Raw genomic sequence first — 20258 nt, 5'->3', positions numbered from 1 at the left:
GGGCAGAAATAAATGCAAAAGAAACAAAAGAGACCATAGCAAAAATCAACAAAGCCAAAAGATGGTTCTTTGAAAGGATAAATAAAACTGACAAACCATTAGCCAGACTCATCAAGAAACAAAGGGAGAAAAATCAAATCCATAAAATTAGAAATGAAAATGGAGAGATCACAACAGACAACACAGAAATACAAAGGATCATAAGGGACTACTATCAGAAATTATATGGCAATAAAATGGACAACGTGGAAGAAATGGACAAATTCTTAGAAAAGTACAACTTTCCAAAACTGGACCAGGAAGAAATAGAAAATCTTAACAGACCCATCACAAGCACGGAAATTGAAACTGTAATCAGAAATCTTCCAGCAAACAAAAGCCCAGGTCCGGACGGCTTCACAGCTGAATTCTACCAAAATTTAGAGAAGAGCTAATACCTATCCTACTCAAACTCTTCCAGAAAATTGCAGAGGAAGGTAAACTTCCAAACTCATTCTATGAGGCCACCATCACCCTAATACCAAAACCTGACAAAGATGCCACAAAAAAAGAAAACTACAGGCCAATATCACTGATGAACATAGATGCAAAAATCCTTAACAAAATTCTAGCAATCAGAATCCAACAACACATTAAAAAGATGATACACCATGACCAAGTGGGCTTTATCCCAGGGATGCAAGGATTCTTCAATATCCGCAAATCAATCAATGTAATACACCACATTAACAAATTGAAAAATAAAAACCACATGATTATCTCAATAGATGCAGAGAAAGCCTTTGACAAAATTCAACATCCATTTATGATAAAAACTCTCCAGAAAGCAGGAATAGAAGGAACATACCTCAACATAATAAAAGCTATGTATGACAAACCCACAGCAAACATTATCCTCAATGGTGAAAAATTGAAAAAGTCAGGAACAAGACAAGGGTGCCCACTTTCACCATTACTATTCAACATAGTTTTGGAAGTTTTGGCCACAGCAATCAGAGCAGAAAAAGAAATAAAAGGAATCCAAATTGGAAAAGAAGAAGTAAAACTCTCACTGTTTGCAGATGACATGATCCTCTACATAGAAAACCCTAAAGATTCCACCAGAAAATTACTAGCACTAATCAATGCATATAGTAAAGTTGCAGGATATAAAATCAACACACAGAAATCCCTTGCATTTGTATACACTAACAATGAGAAAATAGAAAAAGAAATTAATGAAACAATTCCATTCACCATTGCAATGAAAAGAATACTTAGGAATATATCTACCTAAAGAAACTAAAGACCTATATATAGAAAACTATAAAACACTGGTGAAAGAAATCAAAGAGGACACTAACAGATGGAGAAATATACCATGTTCATGGATTGGAAGAATCAATATAGTGAAAATGAGTATACTACCCAAAGCAATCTATAGATTCAATGCAATCCCTATCAAGCTACCAACGGTATTCTTCACAGAGCTAGAACAAATAATTTCACGATTTGTATGGAAATACAAAAAACCTCGAATAGCCAAAGCTATCTTGAGAAAGAAGAATGGAACTGGAGGAATCAACCTGCCTGACTTCAGGCTCTACTACAAAGCCACAATCATCAAGACAGTATGGTACTGGCACAAAGACAGAAATATAGATCAATGGAACAAAATAGAAAGCCCAGAGATAAATCCACGCACATATGGACACCTTATCTTTGACAAAGGAGGCAAGAATATACAATGGATTAGAGACAATCTCTTTAACAAGTGGTGCTGGGAAAACTGGTCAACCACTTGTAAAAGAATGAAACTAGAGCACTTTCTAAGACCATACACAAAAATAAACTCAAACTGGATTAAAGATCTAAACGTAAGACCAGAAACTATAAAACTCCTAGAGGAGAACATAGGCAAAACAGTCTCTGACATACATCACAGCAGGATCCTCCTGCTGTGACCCACCTCCCAGAATATTGGAAATAAAAGCAAAAATAAACAAATGGGACCTAATTAAAATTAAAAGCTTCTGCACAACAAAGGAAACTATAAGCAAGGTGAAAAGACAGCCTTCAGAATGGGAGAAAATAATAGCAAATGAAGCAACTGATAAAGATTTAGCCTCAAAAATATACAAGCAGCTCCTGCAGCTCAATTCCAGAAAAATAAATGACCCAATCAAAAAATGGGCCAAAGAACTAAATAGACATTTCTCCAAAGAAGACATACAGATGGCTAACAAACACATGAAAAGATGCTCAACATCACTCATTATCAGAGAAATGCAAATCAAAACCACTATGAGGTACCATTTCACACGAGTCAGAATGGCTGCGATCCAAAAGTCTACAAGCAATCAATGCTGGAGAGGGTGTGGAGAAAAGGGAACCCTCTTGCACTGTTGGTGGGAATGCAAACTAGTACAGCCACTATGGAGAACAGTGTGGAGATTCCTTAAAAAACTGGAAATAGACCTGCCTTATGATCCAGCAATCCCACTGCTGGGCATACACACCGAGGAAACCAGAAGGGAAAGAGACACATGTACCCCAATGTTCATTGCAGCACTGTTTATAATAGCCAGGACATGGAAGCAACCTAGATGTCCATCAGCAGATGAATGGATAAGAAAGCAGTGGTACATATACACAATGGAGTATTACTCAGCCATTAAAAAGAATACATTTGAATCAGTTCTAATGAGGTGGATGAAACTGGAGCCTATTATACAGAGTGAAGTAAGCCAGAAAGAAAAACACCAATACAGTATACTAACGCATATATATGGAATTTAGAAATATGGTAACAATAACCCTGTATACGAGACAGCAAAAGAGACACTGATGTATAGAACAGTCTTTTGGACTCTGTGGGAGAGGGAGAGGGTGGGATGATTTGGGAGAATGGCATTGAAATATGTATAACATCATATATGAAACGAGTCGCCAGTCCAGGTTCGATGCACGATACTGGATGCTTGGGCTGGTGCACTGGGACGACCCAGAGGGATGGTATGGGGAGGGAGGAGGGTTCAGGATGGGGAACACATGTATATTAATAAAATGTAAAAAAAAAAGAAACAAATATTAACTTTATTTCAGTCTTCTTGAAGATGATCATTTTCCCATGTCTGTAGCTACAACAAATTCTATAAAATTGACATCTATTTCAACTATAATCCTGAATATCCTAGATCAATAAATATGTTGTTGTGTGTTCAGGTTTTCCTTGCTTTTGTTGGAACTCAGAATATTTTATCGCTGTATTTTTTCACAGGATAAGCTCTTCTTCTGCAGCTTTCTGCCTCTCTATTCTAAAACTGATCATATATCCAAAGAGCCAAGGTCTTCTGCTCTTCTAGTCCCTTCAGTATACCTGACACAACTCTACTCTTTTTCTTGAGGCTCAAAGTCACATCTCAAGCACTGTCCCCTCTGTGAACACTTCTGAGACTGCCGAACCTCCACTCAGTCCTGTCCAGATGTGTGGTCCCTCCTTTGGGCACCAAATGTGATGTCATCTTTACAGCACTTGCCGCATGGACTGTGGACGTCCACAGGATTGGATGGTCCAGGGTGGAGCATCAGCCACAGTGGTCTGTGCTGTACCAGGTTCCACTGGGTTAACTGATTACATCAGCTGGTTGGAGGCCAGTAATCAATGGGGTAGAGGTGGAAATACTTGGGAGGCCTGAGGTCAATACCAGAGAAGAAAGTCCCATCTCAGTGTTAAGTTTATCATCTTATATAAGAAGCAAGTTAGGAGCGAAGAGGATTGAGAACAGAAGAGGGAGCCAAATGTGATGGCAGGAGACAAGGACCTCAGTCCAGTTCTCTCTTTTTCTGGTGAAAATGGGACGTGGAGCTTGAAAGCAAAGGAATAGTTGTCTCTGTTGTACCTCTGTCTTCACTTCCAGGCTGTGAGTTCACTGAGGACATGACTTACCTTTATATTCCTACCCTAGCAGACCACCCAGTTTGTTGAAATAATGGATGGATGGATAGATGGATTTGTAAATTTAGACTTTCAAATTTAGTGTTTAGGACTGTTACTTTATATATATATCTTTTTCTGCTATATCTAATTCAGCTTTTATTTATACCGTTATTTAATATGTTGCTTCCCTCTGAGACTGAACTGGAAGTGTTAGTAGAATTTTACCAAATGTGATATTTGTCATCTTGTTTATAACAGTCTTTGTAAAATGTGATTATAGTCTATATTTTTGTTCATGAACTTACAATTCCCCTTGCATATAAACAGTTAGATCTCTGTCTTTGGAGAATGGGAAATTTCATTTCTGAATTGCATTAGAAAAATACTGATATGCCTCTTAATATCTTAGAATGATATTTATATAAATGTAAGTAGCTGGATGAAAGTATAGACATGAATATATTTCTTATTGGACTTCCCAGGCGGCACTAGCAGTAAAGAACCTGCCTGCCAATGCAGGAGACATAAGAGGTGAGTTCAATCCCTGGGTCAGGAAGATCTCTGGAGGAGGGCATGGCAGCCCACTCCAGTATTCTTGCCTGGAAAATCTAAGACAGAGGAGCCTGGCAGGCTGCAGTCCACAGGGTTGCAAAGAGTTCAACACAACTGAACGACTTAGCACGCATGCATGTTTCTTATTATAGACACACAAAACTAAGTTTTCAAGAGATTTGACAACTATTGAAACAGATTATTTTGTGGAAATTTGTCTTCACTTGTAGAAAACATTGCTGCTGTACCTTGACCCAGTGTGTGAGGGCACAAAATAATGAGTAAAATTAACAATGAAGCATATATGTATGCTCAAATTTAAATGATACTGGTTTAATTAGCAGATTTAGGAGTCTGAGAAACTAGAATTGTACCAATCAGAACCAAACGTATGAAAATGATGAAAGAAATGAGGAAATACATTTTAATATTGATATTTATAAGACAAGATTTAAGGAAGTTGTTTTTTGTATACTTCATATTTTAAAACAATGAGGTTTGTACACATTAAGGAAAAAAAAAAACAGCTAAAACTATATCTAAACCAAGGAAATATACATTAGATGTTAAAAAAGGTAGTTTAGGTTTTCAAGTTAAGTCCTGAAGATCGTCAGGCTTCTTAAATGTTGATGGTGTTAAGGAAATCTTTTTCTAGACCCTTGGCTTTTTCCTATGTGCTTTTTCCTAACCTTGGTACGCCTGCTTGTTAAGCCTTCAGTCTGCTCCTTCTCCTTCTCCTTCTCCAATCCCTTTTCTTTTTTTTAGTCCCTTTTCATTTTACAAAATCTTGACTAACAAAGGGACCATTTGAGAATGCATAACTCAAAAACTTTTCACTGATTCTATTCAATTAAATCTTAAAAGGTATTTGTCTAGCTTCTTTTAACTGCAAAACAATTCAAGACTGAATGTTGCTCAGACAGTAAAGAAACTGCCTGCAATGCAGGAAGCCTTGTGTTAGATCCCTGGGTCAGGAAGATCCTCTGGAGAAGGGAATGGCAATTCTCTTCAGTATTCTTGCCTGGAGAATCCCATGACAGAGAAACCTGGCAAGCTACAGTTTATGTGGTTGCAGAGTTGGACACAACTGAGGGACTATTATACCTTGATGGCTTAGCTGGTAAAGTATCTGACTGAAATGCAGAAGACACAGGAGATGTGAGTTTAGTCCCTGGGTCAGGAAGATCCTCTGGAGGAGAAAATAGCAACCCACTCCAGTATTCTTGCCAGAAAAATCCCCTGGACAGAGGAGCATGGCAGGCTACAGTCCACAGGGTTGCAAAAAGTTGGAAATGACTTAGCAACTATGCACTCTGCTGCTGCTGCTAAGTCACTTCAGTTGTGTCCGACTCTGTGCAGCCCCATAGACGGCAGCCCACCAGGCTCCCCCATCCCTGGGATTCTCCAGGCAAGAACACTGGAGTGGGTTGCCATTTCCTTCTCCAGTGCATGAAAGTGAAAAGTGAAAGTGAAGTCGCTCAGTCGTGTCCAACCCTCAGCAACCCCATGGACTGCAGCCTTCCAGGCTCCTCTGTCCACGGGATTTTCCAGGAGAGAGTACTGGAGTGGGGTGCCATTGCCCCCTCCGAACTATGCACACACATGCATATATATTGGTAAAATCTTTTATCAAAAGGCATTCAACTCAAAATTCAGTGTAAAAATGATTACTTGCGAGTGTTGATAAGCAAATGGCTTTTTGTTTTTACCTTAGAATATTTAGTGCGGTGCCCTGCTTATGTATGATCAATAAATATTGACTAGGTTTCTCCACCTGATTTATTGCACAAATAGAAAATATTTAAACATCAAAAGCATTTTCTAATATTTTCAGCCAGATCAAAACCACGTCATTTTACTATATAAGTAGGATATTTTGGCCTCAAATTTTTAAACAAATTTTATCAAATCTCTACATAATAATAGAAAAACAAATGAAATAACATATACTCTTTAATGCAATTTCTTAATAGAATTTTAAGAGTCTCAGTTATTACTTTAGAAACACAATGTTCTCACATGTTTAGTGTGAATAATCAATATTATCTGTAATTAACACATACTATTTCACAATAACATTTTATCTCATTTGTAATAGTTTCTTAACTACTGTGTAAATTAACTTTATTTGTAAGTAATAAAATCAACTCTGGCTAACTTTAGAAAAATTAATTTATTGGAGTGATATTAGAGACCAAAAAGTCATTATGAAACTGTGACAGAGACATGGGAAGGGCCAGTATCAGGGCAGAACCTGGGGCTAGAAAATAAAAATTATAGTTATTATGTCAGGGCAGGTTACAGCTTCAAACATGATGAGAGGCATAATTCATATCATATCAGGCTCCAAAATCCAAAGGTATGTAAATAAGCATTTGGGTTTGATGTGTAAATTTCAATGAACCATACTTTACTTTGGATTAGAGTATCCATCCACCTAAACCACCCCCCACCAAACTTCACGGAGGTGAAAGACTCCTGTATTTTCACAAGATATTTATGCTTCCTTTTGGCATGCATGTATAGCACCAAGGCATGGAGGGTGCATGCTAATTTTTGTTTTCCAATTCTATTAGAGAACCTCCCAGTGCAGTGATCTAGGCTGGTATTCTGTAAGATGTTGAGATAATTAAGGTACCTGTGTACTAAGTTGCCAGAGAAGGCAATGGCACCCCACTCCAATACTCTTGCCTGGAAAATCCCATGGATGGAGGAGCCTGGTGGGCTGCAGTCCATGGGGTCGCTAAGAGTCAGGCATGACTTAGCGATTTCACTCTCACTTTTTACCTTCATGCATTGGAGAAGGAAATGGCAACCCACTCCAGTGTTCTTGCCTGGAGAATCCCAGGGACAGAGGAGCCTAGTGGGCTGCCGTCTATGGGGTCACACAGAATCGGACACGACTGAAGCGACTTAACAGCAGCAGCAGCAGGGACACCTGCACGCATGGTACTTTCAGTGTTGACCAAGATAGGAATGAAATGTACTGGCTGGTGATATATAATGTGCTGTGTAAAATCTGAGACTCCCTTGAAGTCACTATGGACTAGTTTGTCTACATTATTTATGAAAAATATATAGACTGTTAACTGCACCTGGTTTACCTGGTTACATGGCCTATTTTGTATATAAGATTGGTAGAATATTAAAGACCCCTTGGTGAAAAGGGAACCCCTGCACACTGTTGATGAGAATGTGAATTGGTAGTCATTACAGAAAAAAATAAGGAACTTCCTCAAAAAATTAAAAATAGAATTAACATATGATGTAGCAATCCTAATATTGGGTAAATTAGGAAAAATCCAGAAAAGACAAGAAATCAGTATCTTGGAGGGATATCTGCCCTCCCACTTTCAAGGCAGCATTATTTTATAATTGTCAAGATATGTAAGCAATCTAAGGGCCTTCAATGGGTGAATAAATAAAGAAAATGTGATATATAGCATATATAATAATACATATAATGTTTCATATTCTATAATGAAATATTACTCAGCCATAAAAAAGAAGAAAATCTTGCCATTTGCAATAATATAGATAAATTTGTAGGGCATTATGCCAACTGAAATAAGCCAAACAGGGATGGACAAATACTGTACTGTATCACTCTTATGTAGAATCTAAAAAAAGGCCTATTACATTGAAGCAGAGAATGGAATGATGGTTGCCAGGGGCTGCAGGCAGGAGGAAATGGGGAGGTGTAGGTCAAAGGATACAAACTTTCAGTTATAAGATGACTAAATTCTGAGGAACTCATGTACAGCATGGTGATCAGAGTTACCACTATACCGTAAAGTATGCTCGAGATGTGCTGAGAGTAGGTCTTGAGTTTCAGCTTCAGCATCAGTCCTTCCAATAAATATTTAGGACTGATTTCCTTTAGGATGGACTGGTTGGATCTCTTTGAAGTCCAAGGGACTCTCAAGAGTCTTCTCCAACACCACAGTTCAAAAGCATTGATATTTTGATGCTCATCTTTCTTTATAGTCCAACTCTCACATCCATATGTGACTACTGGAAAAACCATAGCTTTGACTAGATGGACCTTTGTGGGCAAAGTAATGTCTCTGCTTTTTAATATGCTGTCAAGGTTTTTCATTGCTTTTCTTCCAAGGAGCAAATGTCTTTTAATTTCATGGCTGCAATCACCATCTGCAGTGATTTTTGAGCCCCCCAAAATAAAGTCTGTCATTGTTTCTATTGTTGCCCCATCTGTTTGCCATGAAGTGATGGGACCAGATGCCATGATCTTAGTTTTCTCAATGTTGAGTTTTAAGCCAGCTTTTTCACTCTCCTCTTTCACCTTGATCAAGAGGCTCTTTAGTTCTTCTTCGCATTCTGCCATAAAGGTGGTATCATCTGCATATCTGAGTTTAATCAATATTTCTCCTGGCAATCTTGATTCTAGCTCGTGATTCATCCAGCCTGGCATTTCACATGATGTACTCTGCATATAAGTTAAATAAGCAGGGTGACAATATACAGCCCTGATGTACTCCTTTTCCTATTTGGAACCAGTCTGTTGTTCCATGTCCAGTTCTAACTGTTGTTTCTTGACCTGGATTTCTCAGATTTCTTGAGAAATCTTTCTCAGATTTCTCAGAAATCTTGACAGATTTCTCAAGAGGCAGGTAACGTGGTCTGGTATTTCCATCTCTAAGAATTTTCCAGTTTTTTGTGATCCACACAGTCAAAGTCTTTGGCATAGTCAATAAAGCAGAAATAGATGCTTTTTGGAACTACTTTGCTTTTTCTATGCTCTAATGAATGTTGGCAATTTGATCTCTGGTTCCTCTGCCTTTTCTAAATCCAGCTTGAACATCTGCAAGTTCATGGTTCATGTACTGTTGAAGCCTGGCTTGGAGAATTTTGAGAAATACTTTACTAAGCATGTGAGTTGAGTGCAATTGTGTGGTAGTTTGAACATTCTTTGGCATTGCCTTTCTTTGGGATTGGAATGAAAAATGACCTTTTCCAGTCATGGGACCACTGCTGAGTTTCCCAAATTTGCTGGCATATTGAGTGCAGCACTTTCACAGCATCATCTTTTAGGATTTGAAATAGCTCAACTGGAATTCCATCACCTTCACTAGCTTTGTTCGTAGTGATGCTCCCTAAGGCATACTTGACTTCACATTCCAGGATGTCTGTCTCTTATCATAGTCAGTTTTATTTAATAGGTCAGGTCAGTTCATTTCAGCTCAGTCATGTCCGACTCTTTGCGACCCCATGAATCGCAGCATGCCAGACCTCCCTGTCCATCACCATCTCCAGGAGTTCACTCAAACTCACATCCATCAAGTCGGTGATGCCATCCAGCCATCTCATCCTCTGTCATCCCCTTCTCCTCCTGCCCCCAATCCCTCCCAGCATCAGAGTCTTTTCCAATGAGTCAACTCTTCGCATGAGGTGGCCAAAGTACTGGAGTTTCAGCTTCAGCATCATTCCTTCCAAAGAACACCCAGGGCTGATCTCCTTTAGAATGGACTGGTTGGATCTCCTTGCAGTCCAAGGGACTCTCAAGAGTCTTCTCCAACACCACAGTTCAAAAGCATCAATTCTTACAGGTAGTCACTAAAAAAAAAATCCTGCCATTGTTCTGTATATATTTACAAATGTAAGGAGAATAATCATAACATGGGCTTGGTGTCTACTATGCCTACTTTATAACTTTAAAAGAAAAACAATTCTTACCCTAACTCTGTTTATAATGGTGTTCTTCACCCTTAAAAAATAGCATTAGCTCAGAATTAGTGTCCAGTGTCTAGCTCAAAAGTTTTAGATATATTCTTTTTGCCATTGTAGCTACCTAATTAAATAAGTAATCATCTCAGAGGGAAAGAAAAGAAATTCACAGTGTGCATTGTGGTATTATTTCTGGACCCCAAGGTTCATTCAAGAGGTTGTGGGTCTAATCCTGGGATATAAAGAGAGACCAGTACTTTCCACTCTCCATTTTGGTAGCTCAAGTCAGGTCTGTGTTTATCAGCTTCAGGAGATTTTTTTTTTCTTCTCATACAAATCAGTTTCTAAGTAAAATGGTTACTCATTAGTTTGATTCCAAGCAATGTCATGAATCACAGCCACAGATCTCTGTAGGTGAGGTCATTCTAATGAACACAGCAGCGTGGCGGTGTTTCATGGTGAATATACCCAATCTCCCATTGAGCTGTAATAACCTGATTTCCCTCGCCCTGGAAACGGTGCATTTCCACCGAAGCCGTGGTACTCATTTCCATGATAACATTTCCCACCAGCACTCTTAACATTGGGAAATAATTTAGTAGAGAACTTACAGAGTCTATGGCATTTTCCTCCATAAATGGTTGGTGAAGGAAAAATTTTCAGGACTTTCTTAGAAAACATGGTTCAGAGGTGAGACATATAATATTGTATCCTAGCATTCCTTTCTCTGAAAGTCTTCAAGTTACTTCCTTTAAAGTAAACTAAAAGTAAGTTTGCAACACAACTTACTTTCCAGTTGGCCAGATAGTCATTAACTGAACCAAGAAACTGTTAAATAAAATATACCTAGTCACCCAAAATAGCATGTGGAATCTAGAGCCTTTGACAAAAAAAAAAAAAAAAAAACCCACCTTGACAATTTTATTCTTTATAATATTATTGTTTCACCTTTTTCATTCAAGGGTCCCCAAACTCCATTCTGAAGGAGAAACAATGTACCTCAAGTTTCAGTTCAGTTCAGTTCAGTCGCTCAGTCGTGTCCGACTCTTTGCGACCCCATGAATCACAGCACTCCAGGCCTCCCTGACCATCACCAACTCCCGGAGTTCACTCAGACTCAAGTCCATCGAGTCAGTGATGCCATCCAGCCATCTCATCCTCTGTCGTCCCCTTCTCCTCCTGCCCCAATCCCTCCCAGCATCAGAGTCTTTTCCAATGAGTCAACTCTTCGCATCAGGTAGCCAAAGTACTGGAGTTTCAGCTTTAGCATCAGTCCTTCCAAAGAAATCCCAGGGCTGATCTCCTTCAGAATGGACTGGTTGGATCTCCTTGCAGTCCAGGGACTCTCAATAGTCTTCTCCAACACCACAGTTCAAAAGCATCAATTCTTCGGCACTCAGCCTTCTTCACGGTCCAACTCTCACATCCATACATGACCACAGGAAAAACCATAGCCTTGACTAGACAGACCTTTGTTGGCAAAGTAATGTCTCTGCTTTTCAATATGTTATCTAGGTTGGTCATAACTTTCCTTCCAAGGAGTAAGCATCTTTTAATTTCATGGCTGCAGTCACCATCTGCAGTGATTTTGGAGCCCCCAAGAATAAAATCTGACACTGTTTCCACTGTTTCCCCTTCTATTTCCCATGAAGTGATGGGACCAGATGCCATGATCTTCGTTTTCTGAACCTCGAGTTTGGCTGACATAAACTAGCAAACTCCTTGTGTGTGTGTGTGAGGCTTTTTCAATGTAAACACAAAATTTCTCCGTGTGTGTGTGTGTGTGTGTGTACACATGAGCCTTCTCAGAGCTTGAGTTGTTTATTTTTGTCTCCCAGGATATAATGGGGTATACTTCTAATTATAGATCTGTGAATATTATGAGATGTTGAATAAGAAAAAACTTAGTCCACAAGCTACTTTCTCTTCAAGGAAACGAGTTTGGGCAAAGAAATAACATGGTCTTCAAGCAAGGGAAAATAGCTACCTCAGACAAAGGAAGGACATTTTTCTGAGCAAATATACCTCAGTGGAAGATGTTACACATTCTTACAGAGGGAATTCCAACCTTAGGTTACTCAGAGTCTTCTGAATATGCCACTGTGATCCCAATTCCATTGGTAAAATGCCAGTCTTTTCTCATGAATGTCCTAACATCCATATGGGAATGCGTCCCTGGCTGCAAAATCAACTTTTAGTGGAAATAACTCACTTGACTTTTTTCCAGAATGGTTATATCAAGGGTTTTAGTCCATGTTTTGAGAACAGAACTTAGTATTTTGAATTTGTCATTCTCTTGTTTGTACATATATATATTTTCTGGCCATGCGTTCCATGTATCCATGTAGGGTTTCAACAGCTGTTAGAGGAGTACCTGTGCTAAGTCGCTTCAGTAGTGTCCAACTCTTTGCGAACCAATGGACTGTATCCTGCCAGGCTTCTCTGTCCATGGGATTCTCCAGGCAAGAATACTGGAGTGGATTGCCATGCTCTCCTCCAGAGGATCTTTCCAGCACAGGGATTGAACTGGTGTCTCTTACATCTCCTGTATTGGCAAGCAGGGTTTGTTTGTTTGTTTTTTTAACCACTAGTACCACCTGGGAAGTATGTCTTCAAAAGCAGGCACTCATCCTCAAATGCTTGAATTCCTCATTTTCTCATGAGGCCCTTCGGTGGTAGCTCCATGATCTGTTGGAGTTTCACCCTCCGTGAACATTACAAGTAATCTCAGTTGATAATTACTGTTTCACAAAAGTTGTCACAGCTTGCTGCTTCCTTACAAAACTATGAACTAAAGCCTCATTACTTTTCACATTAATGTAGGTGGCCAATCCCAAGAATCTTACATTTTCCTGATGACCATCTCCCACTACCCAGCCACTAGTACCAATATTTCTATCAGTTAGAATTCAATCCCAATGAATAGAATTTTACTGTACAGTTAGTCCCCTACATACGAACCTTCAAGTTTTGAACTTTGAAAGATGTGAATGTATGTTCGCATGTCTGGTCACATAAGTTAGTTCACGTATCTGCATACATTGTCACATGTTTGTATCATCTACAAGTGGTTGTGCTTCTGTGTACTTAACTGTACAGTACTGTATAGAACACAGTAGTGCACTATCTTTATTTCAAGCCCAGGAAGCCCAGAAGCAAGCGTAAAACCAACAGTGATGTTGCTGGTACTGGTAATAAACGCCAGCTATTGAACTGTACTGCCAGATTCTTGGTGGCCCAGACAGTGAAGAATCTTCCTGCAATGCAGGAGACCCAGGTTTGACCCCTGGGTTAGGAAGATCCCCTGGAGAAGGAAATGGCAACCCACTCCAGTATTCTTGCCTGAAAATCCCATGGAAAGAGGAGTCCATGGGGTCGCAAAGAGTTGGACTCGACTGAGCGACTAACACACACACACTGTAGGATTAATAATGTTTGCTTTCCTGTGTGTATATGTTTGTTTTTTATGTATTATTTGTGTGAAAAGTATTATAAACCTACTATAGTACAATTATATATAGCTGATCTTGTTAGTTGGGTACCTAGGCTAACTTTGTTGGACCTAGGAACAAATTGGACTTATGAAGGTACTCTTGGAAAGGAACTCATTTGTATGTAGGGGACTTATTTTAATGAAAATTTACTGTAAATTGAACAAAAGGGAATGGACAGGGATCTGAAAAATCAGGGCTTGGAACTGGCAAGAATCAATGCAGATTCTCAGACTAAGAAAGTAGAAACTACAATAATGATCTAAAAAGCCCCAAACTGGCCTTGCGTATGTCATATTCTGCTTTCTTGGCTAGAGGAGAATAGAATACCTAAATCTGCCCCCCTGGACTGTGTCTAATGGAAAGCTGACATTTTAAGACACATTTTCAGAAATAAGAAAAGGATGTAATAACAGCCAAGCCACATGCAAATTTTTGGTTGTACACAAAAGCTCTTGTAGAGACTGCACACAAATGACAGTGTATGTCAGAGGATTCCTAATAACCAACCCACATACAAATAAGTTAATTTGATTCAGATTTTTAGAAAATTATTTTAGTTAATTTTTCTACTACAAATTTAAGACAGGTAGTTTGTGACTTGGCTATTATGAGTTCATCAAGGCCTCCTTGTCACTTTTCACCAGTTTTTATACTTGTTCTACATTTTCTCTTCCTCTGTTTTATACCCTTTAATTTTCCCTTTGTCTTAATTTAGTATTCCATTCTAAGAAAGGTTCAGAGGATGACAAACAGCACATATATTTATCTCTTTTAATAAAAATGTTTAAGTAACTAAAACAATAATATTAATAATAGTGATAAAAATAGGGTAAGAACTGTCCATGGATGAGGGATTTTTAAAACTGTCAGAAGATACACAGTGGAAGGGAGCAGAGTGAAAAGTAAGATAGTAAAGAAAACCGTAGCACGCAAGTGGCTGAGGATAATCTTCTAACAAAACCCTGGTGTCACTACTCAGCATCTATAGGGGAAGAAGAGTAGGAGAAGTGGGGCTGAAAATAAGGGGGAAACTCTGAACATGATACAGTTTAACTGCTCAACACCCTATGTAACACACTCACCCCCAGGCAGAGAGCAGGAAGGAGCCCTTTAAACCATAGCACATTTAATACTTTCAGTGAAATTTCAAGGGGAAGTTTAGGCTCCAGGTGGACTCCTTGTTATTCTGGCATAGAGGACACAGCCTGAGCACTGATTCTCTAAGTTCTCATCCTAAAAGAAACTCAAGGAGATGTAGCTTGCCCACTTTATCCACAGCCATGGAGACTCGCACTTAAGGAAGAAACTTGGAGAACAGTCCTATTCAAACAAGGAAGGAAACTTACACAGAGATACAGTCCTTCTCTCTTAAATATGAATCAATGTCTTTAGCACTGATTCTGAATCCCCCCCCTTATTTTCTAAATTCCATAGTTGAAGATCTTGATTTTTAGCATTCATATGACTACTCAAAATAAAGATCATATTTTCCAGCTGCTCTTGAAGCTAAAGATGACAATGTGATAAAGTTCTTTCCAATGGGGTATAGCAAGAAACCATGCATTCATCTTCTTGGAAAGACTATGGCATTATTCCCAATTCTAGGTGGGGAAGGCAGAGGAAGTAATGAGAGGAATTACATATGGAAGAATCAGTTCTAGGCACCTCTGTTTATTCTGTTACTCGTTCAATTAATTTAAAAAATATTTTGAACACATACTATATATGAACTCCAGTACCATTCCAGGGAATTCAGAGAAAAGTAAGACAAAAATAAGAGCTCTTTGCTCTTAAAGAGATCCCAATCTTTCAGTGGAAATTTACTCATATAAACCAAGCTCTGCACAAAGTAATGGGCTTCCCTGGTAGCTCAGTTGGTAAAGAATCTGCTTGCAATGTGGGAGGACCACCTGCAGTGCAGGAGACTTGGGTTTGATCTCTGGATCGGGAAGATTTCCTGGAGAAGGAAATGGCAACCCATTCCAGGATTATTGCCTGGGAAATCCCAGGGACAGAGGAGCCTGGCAGGCTGCAGTCCCCATGGGGTCGCAACTTAGTAACTAAACCAACTCATAAGGGGAAGTAGTTGAGAGAGAGAGAGAGAGAGAGAGAGAGTTTAATTCTGTGAGGCTGTTGTAGAGTCCTCAAAGTTTTCAGAAGGGTCAGTCTCTAGATACAGTTACACCTGAAGCTGGAATCTTTGTGTTGCAGAAAACAGTGTTTCCATTTTTCGCTTAAACCAGTTTGAGCCAGGATTCTGTCACTTACAAATAACATTCTCTGAGCTCCTTAGCTCTATGAACTCTCCCGCTAAGGAGTGGAGAAAGAGAATAACCAAAGAACTGCCAGTGAAAAACAGCAAACAGTAGGAATAAATCCAAAGAGGCTGGAGGAACCTCCTAGAAAGCCACACTGGGAGAGCCTCATGCTGGAAGGAAGGTGCATGGAATTTACATACCTCAAAGCTGAAAAAGCAGGAAGAACTTGAACAGAATTCACAGTCAGTCACCTGTGGAGCTGTGTTAAGATGTTTCTGGAAACGGAGAAATGAGTTCATGAGAACAGAATTCGAGGGGTCCCATGGAGCCCAGTCACAGGTAGTCACAGTGATCGATTGAATGTATTCAATATAATGTAAATTTACTTGGTGGATGTAATTTAGTAATTTATTGCAGCAAATTAGATGTTGGAATGAAAGTGTGGCTATGGTCGTTATGCTTGTGGTCCATATAGAATCGATTTATGATTAACAGAATGGTGTGAGCAGTACAGCTGACTCGCTTTCTTACAGTGCGTGACAGTAGCCAATGAATAAAAGCTTAGCTTTCCAGCACATCTATATTTGCGGATTAATAAGCAACAAGCTTCACTGTCTTGCCCTCTATCTGTATGAGACAATGAGCCAGGAAGTTCACTTCCTTGTATTTACATGTGAGAGAAGGGGTGGAACCTTGGACTGCGATTAACTGGCTGACATTAAGTGGGTGTAAATATAAAATCCTGAGTTTCAGAGGAAGTTTTAAAATATATATGTAAAGACAGAACGCAGGGAGAGTCTATGAAAGAGACCTTGAGTTTTTACCTCATCACCACTCGAAATTGGATTCTCTTTCTGAAGACAGGATTGGGAAAGCTGTTTGCGTGGGACATGAAAAAAATGGTTCTGAGAGCAACAGAGGCTGAGGAAGATGAGAATGAAGACTTATCCAGCTGGATAAAGTGGGGGTCTTGGAGGTCTTGAACGCCAAGCTGAGTGTTTTTCCATCAATGCGTGGACGATAGGGCAATGTTGCAAAATATTGAGAATGCAGTGCCGTGAGGGAAATGATTCAGGGCGGCAAATTAGAGGCCTCTTGGATAAGGTGAACTAATTTCTGAGAGCTTTTTAACTTCTGAGAGCCGTCTGGCGGGAAAAAGCTGCCGGGTCCGTGGACGTCCTCAGCACTGCGCACACTAGGCCCCGCCCCTAAAGGGCTCCGCCCCTGAGTCCGAGGAGAGTGGAAGCTGCACCAATCCAGAATCTCAGTTTAGCCTAACCCCGCCCCCTTCCGTCCCGTCCTGCCCCCTCTGTATCCCTGGAGACGCTCTTGCGTCCTCTCTCTGCGCCTGCTCCGCTGTGTCTGGGACCCACCGCAGGAGGAGAGGGCAGCGCCGGCGCCCAGCACCTGCCACGGGTGAGGGACACACTTCGGCGGAACAGAAAACCAGAGTTGTTCCCCAGGACCAATCCATCGAGATTCGTGGCGGACTCCAAGAAGAAGACGGGTTATTTTTCCAGGCAGTCCCTCCTCTGACCCATACAGACCTTCCTCAGTCAGTCGAGCGACAAGCTTACTAAGCCAAGGCCCTCGCCATTTATTTCAAGAAATGCATAGAAGAGGGAGCACAGAAAGGCTCTCTCCTCGCCGCCCAGTTTACCCTTTGAGGGCAGTGGGAAAAATCAGTTAGTCCTGTTTAGAACTGGGTAGGAACTGAGATGCCCTCGGTTTTGGTAGATAACCAAAGTTTGAGAGATCACATTATCCCTAATGTCACATTTATATAATACATCGGTTTTTGTTGTTGTTTAGTTGCTAAGTCGTGTCTGACTTTTGGGAAAACCCCATGGACAGTGGAGCCTGGCGGGCTACAGACCATGGGGTCACAAAACAGTCCCAAAAGAATATATCAATAGTATTTCAGATGTATTGATCTTTCATTGAATTAGTGATTAGGTTCTCCCATGGGAGCTATACTTCTTTTTTTTTTTTTTTATGGTTTACATCTTTAATCATTGACATAATAAGTCAGCTGTCACAGCAGGATTTTTTTTGTTTAAGTTTATATAATGACAAGTAGATACCTGGTGTTTTGTGATACGAATAAATCTTATTCCATGATTTGGAGCAGTGAGGGGAGTTAGTGAGTTAGTCTGTTGACTGATTTTTAACTTTTTCTCTTCTCTCCTTTGCTATTATTCTTTGCTTCCAAATTTTTAGGCTGAAGTCTGTAAATCTGGAGAGACCTTCAGCAGTAATCTCCAAATGTAAGTCGAATGAAACATGGCCCACTTTCAAACACTTTTCCTGCTTTAAGTTTTGATTTAACTGTCGATCATGTCAGTTAGCAGGAAATGTGTGGTTTCTATTTATTTACAACCTATTTACCTCTCATAGAGTGCTAAATGTGTCCGAAAATACAAGGGATAAGCATTTACTGACTTTTTATTTTATGTGATTTTTTTTTACTCTTTTCAGGAGCAGATTACTGACATTTCTTCTGTAGCTTTCTTTAAACTTTCATAGTAAAAGAGCTTGTGGTGATAATGTGAAAAGTTCCAATTCTTATCGATGATCTTGTTGATGATAGTAAAATCATATTTATTTTGAACTCTCTTGATGACACATGATATTTTTGCTTGCTGTGTGTTTATTGGTTTTATTTCTCCCATTTCAGCTTTTTCCCCCCAAGGTGACTGAATTCTGGAGATAGTGGTCAGCCTCAAACATAGTTACTCCCCAGGTAGCCGGTGTCTATACAACTCTAGGCTTCTCCTTCCTTTTGTGTTTCTTGATAAGGGTATCTCTGGGAATTGTGGGGGAAAGAGGGTTACTCTTTGAAGAATTTTACTTGGGGGCCAGAAACTTAAACTCACACCATGGGACACATTCAGCCTGATCCACCTCTCTCAAACCTTTCATCCTGTATTTCTCCATTCTCATTTGTCTTTGCATGTGGGGGCCAAACTTAGAGATTGTAACTGTGATACAGGAGCCAACCAGGAGATCAAAGAATCCACCAAATCTCCTCTGAATACCAACAGTGGAATGGCTTAGGGCAACCTTTTGATCTTTGTCTCAGCTCCTGTGGTGCCTAGAGTACTCTGCCCATTTGGTAGCACTGGGGGAGCTGCCTCTGGGTCCCCTAACAGACAGCTTCACCCTGACCTCCTAGGGCTAGGCTTATTTGGGTACCAGCCAGGGAAGTACCCCTCATGATTCTCCCTTAGGTACCCATCTTGAGGTAGCACCCATCATGTGTGGTGTGGAGCTAGGAGGACCCTGATAAAGTGTCAGTTTTGAAGGATGATGGGTTCCATTTCTGCTTCAGGCCTAGATCAGCCACTCCCAGCACTAGTCCCATTCCTTCTGGATGGAGCCCACTAGAAAGCAGGGAACACTCTCTAGTCCGCACCAGGAAAATGATACTGTTCATATTAACAAAGAACAAAAGGCTTTCTTCACTCAACAGGTATGATTTCAGCCTGAAATGACAGGCCCCTAAGTGTGCTTGCATTTTTTCTCACTTGTTTTCCCCTTGGTTTGCTTCTATATGCTAAAATGCAGCTATTTTCTACTCTAAGAACATTCAGCAGAAATAAGACTGAGCTGATCAGACATAAAAGAGATGGTGATTACTTAGATAGGAAAATAATATGTTACAGGATCCTTTTACATATTTGATGCATTTCAAATATTATGTCTGTCATAAAATTTGGTTCAACAGCTACCTATTATGTAAAACAAAATATCTTTACATAGCCATGTATGGATTGTAAAAAACAAATCCCCCTTTCCCAACAGGCATAGACTAGGGAGGATGTGGGGCTTAGAGCAGCGAAGGGAGCCCGTCACATTCCACCCTAACTTTGAGCTTAAACTTTCAACATAGAATGGTTGAGGGATATTTTTTCCAGCACACAGTTAATAATTTTTTTCCACCTTATCATTCAGCTCTGACCACCCCCCATTCAGAGTTGTGCCTTGAGGCTTGCCAGCAGGGCTTGCAATACTTACATTAAACTAAATTTAAGAGTAAAGGTGCTCCTGCTGCTAATGTTCTTAGATCAGAGGAGAGCAAAATGAAGGAACTGGCAGCTGAAACTTTAATGGTTGGAAACGTTGACTCAGATTAAAAAAAAAAAATCACAGTTGATCTGTGTGACAAAGAAGACATGTTCCTCTCCACATCTAACATGTGCATAAGATTTTATTAGATGCTTGTATTTTCTAGCAAAACTGGTCTAACCCAAGTAAACATCAGTGAGGATTAATTTTATATCACAACCTGGTGGGCCAGCTCTTGGGAGGCTTATACAAGCCTTGCTGGAATATGTGAGATGGCGCTGA

General features: G+C 39.9%; 1 protein-coding gene across 2 annotated transcripts in view; it reads left to right on the top strand.

Moving 5' to 3' along the window:
* The first annotated feature begins 15758 nt into the window (after nt 1-15758).
* Nucleotides 15759-20258, top strand: part of TTC29 (tetratricopeptide repeat domain 29) — a 271190-nt gene continuing 266690 nt past the window's right edge. The window contains exons 1-2 of one of the 2 annotated variants that reach the window (XM_044930502.2): nt 15759-16247; nt 18129-18175. The gene's annotated coding sequence lies outside the window, so the exon portion shown is untranslated. Of the gene's footprint in view, nt 16248-17243; nt 17325-18128; nt 18176-20258 lie in introns of those variants that run through there. The other variant, XM_006065705.4, reaches the window with a different exon arrangement.

Source organism: Bubalus bubalis, chromosome 17 (genome assembly GCF_019923935.1).
Source record: "Bubalus bubalis isolate 160015118507 breed Murrah chromosome 17, NDDB_SH_1, whole genome shotgun sequence".
In the NCBI taxonomy this organism is placed as follows: Eukaryota; Metazoa; Chordata; class Mammalia; order Artiodactyla; family Bovidae; genus Bubalus; species Bubalus bubalis.
Note: the sequence above shows the minus strand (reverse complement) of the source record. Positions and strands in the feature narration are given on the sequence as shown.